This window comes from Apostichopus japonicus, chromosome 20 (assembly GCF_037975245.1).
Source record: "Apostichopus japonicus isolate 1M-3 chromosome 20, ASM3797524v1, whole genome shotgun sequence".
Lineage (NCBI taxonomy): Eukaryota > Metazoa > Echinodermata > Holothuroidea > Aspidochirotida > Stichopodidae > Apostichopus > Apostichopus japonicus.
Genome location: NC_092580.1, coordinates 3,213,710 through 3,229,691, shown reverse-complemented (window position 1 = coordinate 3,229,691; position 15,982 = coordinate 3,213,710). Strand labels below are relative to the sequence as shown.

Genomic DNA, 15,982 nt, shown 5'->3' with positions numbered 1-15,982 from the left:
CGTCCTCTTAGCCAATCGTCCACAACACTCTCTAAGGTTTTGAACACTCAGGTTTTGAAACAGATCCACAGAATATTTCACTTTTATATAGCGCTTATACCAGCAATAGGTATCAAAGCACTTTACAGAAGATATGTTACCCCTGGTCAATGATAACCTGTCCCAGAGACAATCCCTCCAGGCAGCTGCAGTTATATACTGCGCCCAATGACAAGTTACCTCACAGGTACCCATTAAACCTCTGGGTGGAGAGAGGCAATTGAGATAAAGCATCTTGCCCAAGGACACAATGTAATGGACTAGGCAGGAGTCGAACCAGCAATCCTTGGATCACAAGTCCGACGCCTTAGCCAATCGTCCACGACACTCTCTAAGGTTTTGAACACGCAGGTTTTGAAACAGACCCACAGTAACTGCTTTTACCACTTCTTTGCCATACTCAGGCGCGTAGCCAGGAATTTGCCATGGGAGGGGCGAACCTGTAGGCAAACTATCAGAGCCAATTATGGCTCTGCAAACTATCTAAGCGTAGCGCCATCACGAGTGGCATGAAGCGTACAAGAAAACTTTGGCCGAAAATGCCTCCCAGATCGCTGGAAATGGCACTTCCCAGGCCTTGTAAGTTGCATTTAAGCATTTTCTATTTTGAAATTACTAGGGATATCAAAAAAATATACAAAAAAAATATGCTCAAGGGGGGGGCGGTCGCCCCCTTGGCCCCCCCTTGGCTACGTGCCTGGACATATGTATACACAACCTTTACCATATTTCATGGCCTCAGGGGCCGTCCATTTGATTGGTATCTGTCTCATGTTGTTGCTGTCGATCTGTTATTCCTCTTCTTCTTCTCTCGACATTCCAAAATCGCTGATCTTCAGAATATTCTTCGTGCCGACCAGACAATTCCTCGCTGCCAGGTCTCTGTCAATGAGGTGAAAGCATGACCATGAGTTTTACAGAGGTATACTGTGGGAGCATGGCAGTGACCATATATCAATCTACTAGATCTGCTGTAATATACAGAGCATTTGGCATCTCACGTTATTGGGCCCCTCCCAAAAAATTTCTCCCTACCTTGAGTTTTCATTCCTTAATGTTGCCGCATTTTTGATAATGTTAACATCATTTCAGTTCCACAGAGTGTTTTATTCTAACATTTGTGTAGATGGATAGGAGATCAATGGTGTGAGGTGTGGAGGGGGGGGGGTGCATGATGGTGGTGAGGTTCTATCTGTTAACAGAAAGTTACTTATCACTACAATTTACTAGCAGCATTCTACAATTACAACCATCAAGAGCAAAATGTCTAATTTCTAAAAGGAGTGGGAATGTCCCATTCTCCTTATTTGGTTAAGTAATGAGAATTTTCTTTAATTAGTATCCAGTTTTGACATTTTCCCTTTGAAAGCAGATATCACACAAAGTTTTAAATAGACACGAGTCCTGATTACTTATCTGAGTTCTTCTTGTTTGTTCCTCAACAAATACATACTAACATACATGCATACCCATGCCTACATCCATAAACCCACACACATACACATGTTTATTAATCCCAGGACAATTTCTAGTTTACCTGTGAATACAACTTTTGCCCTTCAAGTAAGCCATCCCTGATGCTGCGTCTTCACTCATTTTAATCCTCTCGGGGACACTCAAGGTCTTGCTGTCATCTTGAAGCAACTTCAAAAGATCTCCTCCTGCAAAGGTGACAGAGAAGCAAACATCAGTCAGTAAAATCAATCTTTTTAAACAATTTACTGATTTCATCTCATAAATCTATTGTTGTTTAGTCTGTTTTGTGTGTATTAATTATGATAAAAGCCTAAACGTACGTGAATAAAGTTCCTCTGTTCATGGTACATGTTGCACATCAGTGTAAAGCAAGCCAAAAACTAATAAAAGAGCTTATATATAATTGCAATCTTCTCTGAATGTGTCACCAGAAATACACCGTACAAAACTTCAATTTCTAGAAAATGTCACAGTTTATTTAGAAAGATATATATAAGGATATTTATGATATACGGATATATATGGACAATATAAGGATATTTATAATATTTATAAGCCGGTCAAAATAGGTTACATTCAATCAACCAATACATCTCCAGTTAGGTGCATAGATCTTGAGTTGGGCTATTCAACTAGCAGTGAGGAAACATTTTCCTCTTCGATAAAATTTCACGTTTTTTTGCGACCAGAAAATACTTTTCCATACAACTAACCAGAGTGGCAGGGTATCCATATACAATAACATGTTGATGGTGTACCATATTCCCTAATGAATCAAAGGCAAAATTCGCCCCACTAATCTAACTAATTTGATAGCTGTCACAGAAAAAAAGAACCGATGTCAAATCAATTTTTTCTGGTTTTTGACCTTGTACAAGCTCCATGACGATGTAGATTGGATGTCTGTCTGTTGCCACGCCGATAAGTTTGACGATGTTGGGATGGTTGTAATTCTTGAGGATGTAGGCCTCTGAGAGGAACTTCCTTTTTGTTGCAGCATCTACTGTGGCCTTGCACGTCTTGACGGCGACAGGTTTATTCTTAAATGTCGCTTTGTGGTCGTCACCGAAATGTCCCTGCATGTACACAAGAAAAAGGATGCTTATGAAACTAAAAGAGCAATGCAGTCAACAAACCCACCCACCCACCCCCTCACCCACCCCCCCATTTTCAGTTTTTTTTAAATTTTATTTCACTGGGGGTGCAGCAATAGAGAAGAGTTACAACCATATGGGATGTAATTAATACAGTTCTAACAAGATATTCATATAAAAATTCACTTTTTTTCTTCTTTTTTTTTTCCACCTTAAATAAAGAATGCAGCAGTAGTATAGACAAGGAGACATGTCACATGAGAGCTCACAATATATGTCACATGAGAGGCAACCAGTGGCTTAATCAACCTTAAAACAGTAATTTTTCATTGCCTACAGCTGAAGGGGTATACACTAGAATTCAGCTAACATCTTACGTTAGCCCATGTACCAACAGTACAAATCTCCCCAACTAACTCAACATTAGTGCACACACATACTGTGTTGATAGGAATAGACTGGAGTAAACAACATGACACATGTTGTGCACACAGGGTCATCCCTGTTAGCTTCAAATACAAGTCAATTGGCCAAAAAAAATTACAAGGTTTCAGGGTCACTGGTACAATGTGGGTAAATGTCAGTGAAATTAACACATCTACCGATTAACTTTTCAATACCATTAAAGGCAATGAAGACTCGCCCCAAACAGCGTGCTGCCATCTGAAAAAGTTAACTCTCTGTTGCTTGCAAGTGACGTTTTGTTCGTGTCGCTACAAAATGCAGACAGTAATGAAACGTGATACCTTGTTATCTTTAGCTGGACCTGAGATGTCCATCGCTGTATCGTTTGTACACTGTGCTGTGGGTATTGACCGCAGCTGTATGTACTGACTGTACACTAGTGTCTAATTTACTGACGGTAACAAGCTGTATGTGTATTTGCTGGGATCGATGGTGGTGTGTAACACTTCTGTTACACCTCATTCGAAACTAGGTCAGATTACCGGCATTAGACGTTTCTTTTTTTTGCACGAGTCTTCACACCCTTTAAAAGATTGAATCGTTGTGTCTTTCATGAAACTCACCTGTCCTAATTTGGTGTCCAGCAGGATGTCCTCGTGTCGAAGGTCGTGCTCGTCCTTGACCTTAATTATTGGATCTCTGGTCATCGCGTTGGACGCTTTCGTCACCGATGTTTGAGTTGACATGTGATGGTTCACCAGTTTCTGGATTGACCCAAAACTCCCTCCTTCCAATCGATACTGTAAAAAACCAGAACATTCAGACATTCAAAAAAATTGTGTGGAGGAGAAAAGTCAGGCTAAATGATATATCATATCAAACACACACAGTATGCTATTTCAATTTTATACATTGTCATCACGTAATGTGAGGGAGGAAGGGGAAGGGGGGACCCAAATATGTGGAAGGGGGGCCTTTGAGGACCCCTGGCCCCACCACTGCCTACAGAGGATGGTATTGTAACACCAAAATGTGTATTTTACATGCTTTTATTTAAAAAATATTATGCTATTACGCTAATATATTACATATAATATATATATAATACATATATATTATGCTATTATTAAAAAAAGAAGCACTATTGTAATAATAGCTATCAGCAAAAATAAGTCCCAAGTGTGATTTGCTGTCAAAGATAGGTTACCTCTCTGCAGGTTTAAAAACTTGCAATTGACTGACCAAGCCATTGCTTATTTCACAATCGGGAAGTGCCTCTGTTCATCGGCGGACCTGCAGGAGAGCACATACTGGCCGGAGGCGTCACTCTTGAATCTGACGATGAAGTCTCCCTCCTGTTTCAGCAGCTCCTCAGTCTCTTGTCACCGTGGTACCAGGCTTCATCCTCCAGGGGCACGTCCTTGTTGGAGCTAGGCTGTAGACACAAACATCTCTGCTGGAAGTTACTCATCATCAACAACATTCTGTTAAACAACAACTTTGGAAGACAAAAAATATAACTGAACCTAACTGTAATAGGAGACTGACTTGACACAATGAAGTTAGACCACAGTTGGAGCACGCTTCTCCCATCTCATGTTTGTTCAGCTGAAAGATTTCAATTATCATATGACATGTGCAGACTGTCACCTGACTAAGTACACTTGTCACCTGATTGAGAGCACATATCACCTGACTGAGTGCACTTGTCACCTGATTGAGTGCACATATCACCTGACTGAATGCACTTGTCACCTGATTGAGTGCACATATCACCTGACTAAGTGCACTTATCACATGACTGAGTGCACTTGTCACATGACTTCAGTGCTTGAGAGTGGTCTACCCTTCACCCACCCCAGACCGAAATACTTGCTAACGTCACAGAACCTAAGCAGACTCAGAGATTGAAATACGCCAAGACAATAGGATTAACTCGAGATCTCCCATTCTTGGTATTATTTAAATGTAATATGAATTAACCATTGTCCACAATTCTTCAATTATCGGCCAAATGCTTAACACGCTAAAATTGTTCAAAGTACTTCCCGAAAGGTTTTCATCCTCTCTACATTATACTGAGATGGGTGGGTGGGTGTTCAATTAGATAAATATGTCGCAGTGAGTTTATATGCTTTGTGGGTTGAAATAATATACTTCTTGTTATTTGATGTTTTTAGTATGTGTAGGGGACACACTGATGACTATTAATATCAGTGGTTAATGATATAGTATTCACACACACTTATGACTTGTATAAAGTACCTTCATACCTCTTTAATACTTCACACCCACGCATGTTTATGAGACTGATATTTTCACCGGTACATTAAAACAAAGCGAATCTAAAACATATCAGTAAAGAATTGCCAAGGTATAATAAATTCAGGTTGCAGATAAACCCAGCTTCCTTTAAAAAAAATGGTATCAATAAAATCTGAGGTTTAATCTTCCTTCAAATCTGTAATATAGTATTCCCACCAGTGTTTCCGCTAAGCCGCTATGATGCGATTTTGACGCAATGGCTTGCCGATTTGACGCACTGGCGTTCAGAGAGAGAGAAAAAAAAGAGGGTTTCACTTTCTCCTGAATTTTATACAGTGTGAATTGAAAAAAAAATTGTTTTAAAAGGCATGGTGTTCAGAACTTCAACTTGAAGTGAAGAAATTATTACTGTAAATTGTTTCCAATTTATCGTCAGAAATGTTAACTTAGCGATCGTTAACTTTACCGTAGCGCTGTTTTTCTATACAGTCACGTAGATTAAGCTCGATTGCTGTAAAACTAAATCATATAACGTAACGTGCACGTGCACTGATGCATTGCCTATACACTACGATGGTTCGCAATACCAGTGTAGTCTACCTTACATTACATTGCAACAGGGTCAGAAATAAGCGGGCGACAGGCGATTCGCCCTAGCAAGTGTTATAAAAGCCCTCCGAAAGCACAATTGCAAGGGCGAAAAAGAAATATAAGAAAATCGCCCTGGTAATATCAGGTGTCTGTGTAAATTTAATTGTGACATGCTTTTTGCTTTAGCTAGAGTTTGCAGTAGCAGCGCGAATCGCACAAACAGTTCTCACAATCCTGCATCACATTTGATCAAATTTGAAGCAGTGTGGGAGGGTCGCGCACAATCACCGGAAATTTCCCATGCACTCACTGGCAAATTACGGCCTCCGCTAAGCAATTTCAGTACCAGCGACAATAACATCAAATCCCCCCAAATCTCCGACCACATGGTAGCCTAACTTCAATACTAAGTCAACATGGAACTCTAACCTAGCCATCTGTTTATTCGCTCAAGTTGTGTCGCAAATAAATAAAAATATCCAAGAAAAACTGTAATCTTTGACAACATGTTAGCCTAACAACCACACTAAGTCAATGCTAACTATCGGTTTGCAAAAAAATAATAATAACAATACTTTGCGTAGCTTTGTTTACATACTTTCCTTGCTGCTATCGTCCCGCGCAAGGTAGCCAAACACCACACGTAGTCAAAGGGAAAATCTAGCCTAAGCATCTCTTTATTCGCTGAAATTGTGACGCAGTTAGCTAGAATTAAAATATCCATGAAATACTGCAACCTTTGACCACATGTTAGCCTAACAACCACACTAAGTCAATGGGAAATATAGCCTAACCATCGGTTTGCCAAAAAAAAAAAAAAATTGCTGGAAATCGGCAGTTGTTTGGAAGGTATGTGCTATGTCTTAGAGAGGGAATGTTGTATTTTACGTACACAATTGCTGTGGCGATGGATTGAAGGTTTTAACTTCGATAACTTTCCAGTGGTATAATGGTTTCGTATTTGGTGGTGGGTGATTTTATCCACACACGAAAAAATACATGATTAAAGGAAAGGGCACCTTCAGTAGAAGTACACCTGTGTTTTCTATTTCAGTTGATGGGTTATTGGTTTTTCGTCATATATTCGGTGGATTGACGTTATTTGCTAAACGATCGCAAATTTTGGCAGTTAAACTTTCAATGAATTTGCTATACGGTCGCAGCTAACTAGGAAAAGGTAATTGTGCTTACTTGATCCTGATGGATGCTTACAATCTTTTCCGTAAACAGCATATTGCACTTTGGAAAAGCGCCCCCTTAAACCTTAAAAAAGCCCTCGTAAATACATTAAGGGGACCTTTTTAACTTTTCATTTTCCAAAATAGCCCCCCAGAGCCAAATCTAAATTCCTACCCTGCATTGCAAGTGGTGCACTATATTTGAGCCAAATTTAGCTTGTAAAAATAAAGCGTAATATGCAACGAACTAATTTATTATTATTTAGCAATCATCGTTTGAATAAAGCTCAGGGTTCCATGCGTGCCGTTTTAATCAACACTCTACCTGCCGAAAAAGACTAGGATCCGATCTTGTCAGTTTTTAACATCTTGTTAAGAACCCGTTTACGCAGATAATATTTCAGTTGAGAAACATTCCACAGTCAAATAAGCCTATCGTTGATTAACAGACTTTATAGAGCTGCAGCACTTTGTTGCCTGTTTTTACTGGCTTACTCTGTGCATGTACCTTGCTTATTTTAAATACATTATGTAGTATTGAATTAAGTACTTTTTTAACTCGTTTGTTTTTTTGGTTTAAAAGTGATATTGAATAAGGTGTCTCAAGTTACCAAGAGGCCAGGGAACCAAAATGAACACTAGGGAAGGGCTGTTTCCGGCCATCTGGGGGGTTTGTAAAAGCAAAATTTTTCTTGTACGCTCCGCGCCAACCGATGGTGGCGCTCCGCTCAGATAGTCATGCCCACAACTTTGAAATCCTGGCTATTCCCCTGGTACTGATACTGTCGGCAAAGTGTAACATCGTGAAAAGTCACGAAAACATTGACCCGATTGTGTTTCTAGTTCAATAAAATAATTTCCCTGGAATTTTACCCCTCCCATTAGACCCCTCCCTCAGGACGGGGTGAGTCAAATATTCAGATATTAGCCATTTTGACTCAATGGGAAATTTCTTAGAGGAAACACTGATTCCCATCTAACATTTCCCAAGAAAATCGAACATGCAACTGAAGAACTGGGAACCTAAATAACTCAGACAAAGTAAAACAAGAAGTGAAAGCAACAAGGAAACAGTCACCTTTATCACTAGTATACTAGCACTCTCTATAGCTAAATCAACTTTAACACACCTGCTGGTCTTGTTTATCAAACACGAGACACCTTGCAGCTAGCATTACGTACAGGTTAACACAATATTAGCAATACATGTTTTGGAAATGTCATGTCATAAGTGTACTGTAGTCATAGCAGAACTCAAGTCAGAAAATCTGCTAGAAATGAGCACTTCCTTGTCCAATGATATGTTTCTCTTGAATCTCCCAGAGGAAGGAGTCTTGACTAAGACAACAATGGAGATTCGTAATTCAGGATGTTTTGTAAATGAATAAAATTTCAACTAGAGCTCGTCTCTAGTTTTTAGCAACAGAGGATAGGAGGAAACAGGAGAACTAGCACATCTCCAAGCAGACACAAATTTTCTCTGACATTCAGATCAACTCTTAACAGTAAATATACAGAATATAGTAATTTATCATGACTTATTTATAGAGGTAGGTTAAAGGTCATATGTATTATCCTCCCAAGTTCATTGCAGACATTTCTAGTCAGTTAAATAGGACATTTAAGTGTCTCATGCCATATGGTGGCCAAAGCAAGAACTTAAGTGCAAATGATTGGTCATGGATTACCACTTTTCTAGCACATTTTCACATACATATCTACATGCACGCATACAGGGGGATAGGAGCTTGGGGGGGGGGGGACTGAGGCATGTGCCTCTCAACTATTTTTCAAAATAGCAAATGTGCCCTACTGGCAAATAAAATGTGCCCCTTTGATGAAGACCTGTCTTTTGGATATCTTAAGCCTTTGTTAATTTAAATAAAAATTTTTTTTATTATGTGCACCAAAATTGTATTGATAGCATACTAACACATCATATACAGTATATTTAAGTGATTTGGCCGGTGTGTATCGGTTTATAGCATGACGAGTGGTGGTTGTGGAATGAGAAAGTGCCCCTCTGATGTCGTGCCCCCCCCCCACTTTTTGGAAGCTTCCTACCCCCTGCACCGACACATACTTATACATGAACACAAACAGGGGCGTATCCAGGATTTTCCAATAGGGGGGGCATCAGGCATGAATGATCGCCGTCCTGGGGGATGGGTCTAAGGGGAGGGGTGGACCATTTTTGCTTTCGAAGAAGGGCTGAAATGCAAAATGGTGCCATATGCATGGGCGGCGATCCATACTTCCGAGTGGGGGGGGGGGATATGACCTTGTTGACTATCTAGGCGTAGTAGGCTCGAAGCGTACACGAAAATTTGGGATTAACAAACCCTCTAGATGGCCGGAAACGGCACTTCCCGAGGTTTCCAAGCGGCATATACCCAACTTTAAAATAGGGATGTCATGTCCGAAATATCTCATAATCAGGATCCAAAATACTTTTTTTTTAAATTTCGGGTGTTATTTTGGGAAAATTGCCCCTGTCAATCTTGTTTCAGGCGCAACGTTAGAATGTTCAAGAGCTCTTTTATATTATTCGATGAAGAAAATGGCCTCATGCAGGCTATTATAGGCCTATAAACATGCAATACACAATTACACATAGTTACATTCCTAGGTACCGATTGCTAGGGCATCCAGGTGAAACGTGTATTAAGAATTACCCTGGTAACATGAGATTCTCAGCTGTTCGAGGGAACATGTATGTGTGTAGGCCTACTATAGGGCCTATATGAATACTATGAGGGTGCATATATGTACTATATCAATATTGTGGGCGCAATAATACATTTTGTTGTTATAGGGCCAGTGAAGCCTACAGTCAACTATTCTTGCTTTATAAAGACGCTTTATTTGAAAAGATCGCACTGCGTTTATGGTAGGCGAGAAATGAAGCTAAAAAAGAGCCGTACATTAACGATGATGCATAAATGTAGGCATGAAAATATTCTTATCCCTGGCATTTGGTGGGGGGGGATATGGTGTATTACATCCCCTCCACCCATTTTCATGGGGGGATATATCCCCCCTTCCCCCCAGGATCGCCGCCCATGGCCATATGTGATCCATTTTTCGACCTTAATAATAAGCAACATTTCCAGTAAATATGGACACAAAATGCACAATTTAGTATGGCTGGCATGTCACTTAGTGTTTATAGTGATAATACAAACACAATTACCATCTATGTTTCTAAAACTATTAGGCCGCCGAACTTCGCCAGAACCTTTTTTTGGTAAACAAAAAATAAAGCATACGGGGGGGGGGGGGTTGAGCGATCACCGATATCTCACATAAAGGTCTTCATCATTTTTTTGCTTATCTTTTTTTGTTTTGGTGACGGCCAATAGGGGGGGCGTGTGCCTGTTGCGCCCCCCCTGGATACGCCCCTGCACAAACACATACATACACACACCCATTAGTGCTGTGCCGTTTACACGTTTAAACGTGTAAACGAACGAAACATAGTTTAAACATTTCATAAAACCTTATGAACGTTTAAACGAAACTATGATATCAACTGAAAATTAAATTATTGGCAAATATCGCGTATCAATTCCCGTGTTTATTTTGTCTACTACGCGAAATAACAAAACAACTTACGATCAGTCGAATCATAAACCGCGAACGTAATCCTACTTTTGTCCCCCCCCCGATGCATCCGGCGATATGAATGGCTTAAACTTGAACGCTGTTATCCTTTTGTGAAAACTTCCTTATTCGCGGCACAAGTGTACTTTATATCGAGCCGACAGCGGCGGCGCAGATAATCCAGTCAATGCATGTTCGATCGAAATGATTACAATCCCTGTCCATCACGTTGAACTCTCCGACCAGACAATACTGGGTCGCATAATCGACTTGGTAATAGTTGTTCAAATACATGATCAAAGGAAATGTATCGATCGGAGATCGTAAAAAAACTCTGAGAATCAGTGGAGAAATTACCAATTGTGTACGAAAAGTAAGTTGGTACACCTTTCAAATTTTATGAAAGATCCAGCAAAACACTTTTGAAAAATTCACGCGAAACTGGCAAATCGTGCTAAATGCAACTAATGTCATGTATACAAGGCTCTAGTACACCCATTTATGAATAAACCGTAAGACCACATCTGGTGTTAAGCGGGGGGAAAAGAAAGTATTTTCTAGAATTTCCAAAAATACGGAAAGAATAATGTCCTACCACAGTTAAGTGTACAGCAAATAGCCTAACCACCTCGTCTGTTACGGATCTCACGTAACTACAAAAACACAACCAATTGTATTTTGCGAACTTGACGTTTTCTTAAAGAACATGGAAATAATGTTAAGCATTAGTTAATCATGCCATGTGGCCTAAAACATATTTTATTACAAGGTTTACTTTCATAAAGATGACCATAGCTTGATATCTTGTGCTGCGTGTATGAACTGTGCCTCGTGTATCATGGGGAATACTCTATGAAACGTTTCTTGGAAACGTGCCAAAAATGTGAACAAACAGGTGTTAGACAGGGGATGAGCGCGCAGTTGTTTGGCAAGGTACCTGGGAAAATTATGAGCACATATACAGTATCCTACCGTAGTATTTAAGTTAGGTTAAACCGTACTGCAGTTGTAAACTGATGTACGTTTAGTGGGCGCTTTTCATCGTTAGGCATTATAGAAACGGGGCTTTGCCGAACGTTTTTTGTTTCATAATATCGGAGGTTCTGTAAGTTAAACTTTTTAAAGATTGTAAAACAGACTAAATCTCTACAGCTACTCTAACTTGTCATTTAAAATTTTTCATCAGCTTTGTGACAATTTAAATTCAAAAAGTTGTCAGTATTTTGCATCCTCAACTGTGATTTTTTTTATCGCCAGACACGCAAAAAATTCCTTTTCCTTTTCCGCCCCACCAGGGCCCTAGGGCGGTCCCCTGGACCCCACGCCTTTATACTCGGCGTTTTCTCGCGATATTCGCGAACGTTTAAACGTTTAAACGAACGAAAAATCGGCCGTTTAAACGTTTAGGTCTTTAAACGAAAACTCACAGCCCTAACACCCATACATACTATAGCCAACTTATTTTAAGTTTTAAGAGGGTTGTGCTGGGTTAAGAGAGAGGAAGCTGGAGAATACAGGATTAAAATGAATTGTAAGATCACAATCCACAGCTAGGTTATGTAGCTGGGTCTTGAACAGGAGGAATGATAATGACCTTCCATCTCTCTCTCTCTCCACCAGTTGTAAGCGGTAAGCTCTAGCAGACTATTACCTCTGTGATTGGTCACAGTCTTGGTTGTAATTTTCTGTGTTTTGATCTTCTCTCCATCCTCTCTCCTCCTTGGTTTCTTTAATTTCAGTCTCCTTTGATTGCACGATCAGCTCAATCTGCTTCACATCTGTAGCGAGGAAGAGGAGAGAAAAGTAGATCTATGAGTGAGAGATGATGATGATGTAATCCATCGACTGAGAGCGGGTCAACACCACCCTCCAGAGGTGTGATGACAGACCATTCTATTTCAGCCTATGAGCAGGGTAGAAGCTAGGGTGAAGGTGTAAGTAGGTAGCAGTGGTGGGGGGGGGGGGGTTTGAGATGATAGCGGAGTTAAACAGAATTGGAGTGGGAGGGTAGGAGCAGGATTTCAATGTGGTGGGATGGGGAGGGGGGTAGCATGATTTAAGCCAGAAATGGAACTGCTGAGGAGAGATTCAAATCTGTGTTGCAGAGGAGGAAACGTACGAAGATGGGTTTTCTCACTCTCCTTGAAGAGTGAAACAGACAAGCCTTATACTGATAACATCTAAAGTAGGGTGTAAATCTGTCTTTCATGGCAATTCCCTTTCCTTGGAGAACCAAGCCATGTCAGTGAGCCCTCATATCAGACCAATATGCCCACCCCCTGGACCCCCACACCAAAAAAAAAACTAGAGCACCAATGGTGCAGAAGCTCATACCTTTTCGAGCTTAAAAATTTAGGGCCCACAAAACTTTATGGCCCACCAAATTTCAGGCCATTTTTCAGATTCCACCAATTTTGGTGGAATCTGAAATTTGAATCTGAATTTTAACCCCCCACCCCCCCTCCGTTAGCAGAATCCTGGCCACACCACTGGCTATAATTCCTATTTTCCCCCTTTAAATCCTATTTTACCCACTCTCTCAAACAATACCACTGACCTACCCTATTAAACTTTCTCCCCTCTACCTGAGCAGACCTGAAGCACTCCTTGCCAAAATTTTGGCTGGTTGCCTACATACCTCAGGCTCAAAGACTTCTAAGAATCGGCAAGTGCTGATTGGCTATAGGGCTCTCATGCTTACAGTTCAAGAGTTAATAACAACTCCCAGTCCTGCTTTAATTCCACTAACAGCCTCTGCAGAGCGTAACCACAAATGTAAACAAACACTGCAGAGACTGGGAGACAAATTAGAGGAGCTTTGGCAAACGGTGAAGGCTCAGATTTTTTTAAACAATGGGGATTAATTGTAATTAATTAACTTTTGACCAAAAATTATTAGGCATCACCAATTCATACACAATCCAACAATCATCAGTTCAACTTTGAATATGATCCATCAAAATCTTGAGGAGATTGAGATATTTGAAAATATTACAAAGAATGACCCCGATGACCCCCTAAATGACATTTGACCTCAATTTTCCGAACACCCCTCGTAACTCTCATCCCGAGGAACGTTGTGACCAAGTTTCATTATAACTGGCCATACACTGTACGAACAGGAGCAATTTGAAAATATATGGCCGCGGCCCGGGCCACAAAAGACCCCTAGTTGATCTTTGATCTCAAATTCATGAACACCCTGAAGGTAAAACTTCCACAGTACTATCGTGACAAACCCTCAACATTGTAGGAGAAGAAGCATTTTGCGTATTTCCACAAAATGGCCCATTACGGCCCACAGGTGACCTTTGACCCCAAATTTCTGACCATCTCTGATGGCCCTATACCCAATGATCCTTGTGTCCAAGTTTCATGAAATTCCATCAAACACTGTGCGAGTGGGAGCGGTTTTACCAATTGTTGACGGATAGAGTGATAGAGTGATATACGCCACACTGTAACAATACCTCACACCAGGATGCTGGTATCAGCTAAACACTAGAGCACCAATGGTGCAGAAGCTCATACCTTTTCGAGCTTAAAAAAGTATGGCCCACAAAACCAATTTTGGGCCCATGAGGGATACCCCCCCCCCTCCGTTAGCAGAACCCTGGCCACACCACTGGCTATAATTCCTATTTTCCCCTTTAAATCTTATTTTACCCACTCTCTCAGACAATACCACTGACCTACCCTATTAAACTTTCTCCCCTCTACCTTAGCAGAAATAACTTAACAAGCACTCCCTACAAGACATAACTTCACAAGCTGCCTACATACCTCAGGCTCAAAGACTTCTAAGAATCCACAAGTGCTGATTGGCTATAGGGCTCTCATGCTTACAGTTCAACAGTTAATAACAACTCCCAGTCCTGCTTTAATTCCACTAACAGCCTCTGCAGAGCTTAACCACAAATTATGTAAACAAACACTGCAGAGACTGGGAGACAAATTAAAGGAGCTTTGGCAAAAAGTGAAGGCTCAGATTTTTTTTAAACAATGGGGATTTATTGTAATTAATTAACTTTTGACCAAAATTTTTTAGGCATCACCTTATTCATACACAATCCAACAATCATCAGTTCAACTTTGTATATGATCCATCAAAATCTTGAGGAGATTGAGATATTTGAAAATATTACAAAGAATGGCCCCCGATGACCCCCTAAATGACATTTGACCTCAATTTTCCGAACACCCCTCATAACTCTCATCCCGAGGAACATTGTGACCAAGTTTCATTATAATTGGCCATACACTGTACGAACAGGAGCAATTTGAAAATATAGGGCCGCGGCCCGGGCCACAAAAGACCCCTAGTTGATCTTTGATCTCAAATTCATGAACACCCTGAAGGTAAAACTTCCATAGTACTATCGTGACAAACCCTCAACATTGTACCATGGAATCTGTAGGAGAAGAAGCATTTTGCGTATTTCCACAAAATGGCCCATTACGGCCCACAGGTGACCTTTGACCCCAAATTTTGGACCATCTCTGATGGCCCTATACCCAATGGTCCTTGTGTCCAAGTTTCATGAAATTCCATCAAACACTGTGCAAGTGGGAGCAGTTTTACCAATTGTTGACGGATAGAGTGATAGACGCTGCACTGTAACAATAGCTCACACCAGCATGCTGGTATGAGCTAAAAACCAGATAGAAAAACTATCTACAGTACTTGTAAAATGAGACGAACAAACCTTGACCAGTTTTGTCCGCAATTTCTTTCTTTTAATCAAGGATTTCTCTCTTTGACATCGAGGTGAATGGATTGGGAGTGTAGGCCGTGTACAGTACAGCCTCGTCTTGGTACTCCCTCTGGATAATTCCTTTAGACTTGGCGTAGACTTGAGCGTTTTGCTCGATTGGCTGAGGAGGGCAATATCAAAGAAGACGAGGTGTGAGCTGTTAATTCATATTTATAAAACCTCTGTTGTGTTTCTTTCGTCCCTCTTTTGACAAAGACAAGAATCAGCAGAGGATGAAACCATTCATCACATTTGTCAGTTTAATTTTCTCCATGTGTAATATAATATAATTCATACTTCTGTGTTATATGTGTTTCATATTTAATTAACTTATACTTCTTCCATCTGTAGTATATACTGTATATATAGGCGGCCATCATGGCATGAAAATATGACATAAAATATTGCAGAAAGACTGTCAAATATACATCCCTCTCTCAAGATGGAAAGCAGAAATGTGATAGTGTTATTTTGATATAATGTAAATGTATGCAGAGGTTCATCATAATAATAATTATATGGATAAATGCATTATAGGTACTGTATAATAACTCCTATCAACTTTACATTTGCATAT

At 40.3% G+C, this 15,982-nt stretch overlaps 1 pseudogene; it reads right to left on the bottom strand.

Annotated features, from left to right (window-relative positions):
- The window catches only part of LOC139960870 (tyrosine-protein kinase Fer-like), a 33,357-nt pseudogene extending 17,834 nt beyond the window's left edge, over positions 1-15,523 (bottom strand).
- Positions 15,524-15,982: the final 459 nt, after the last annotated feature.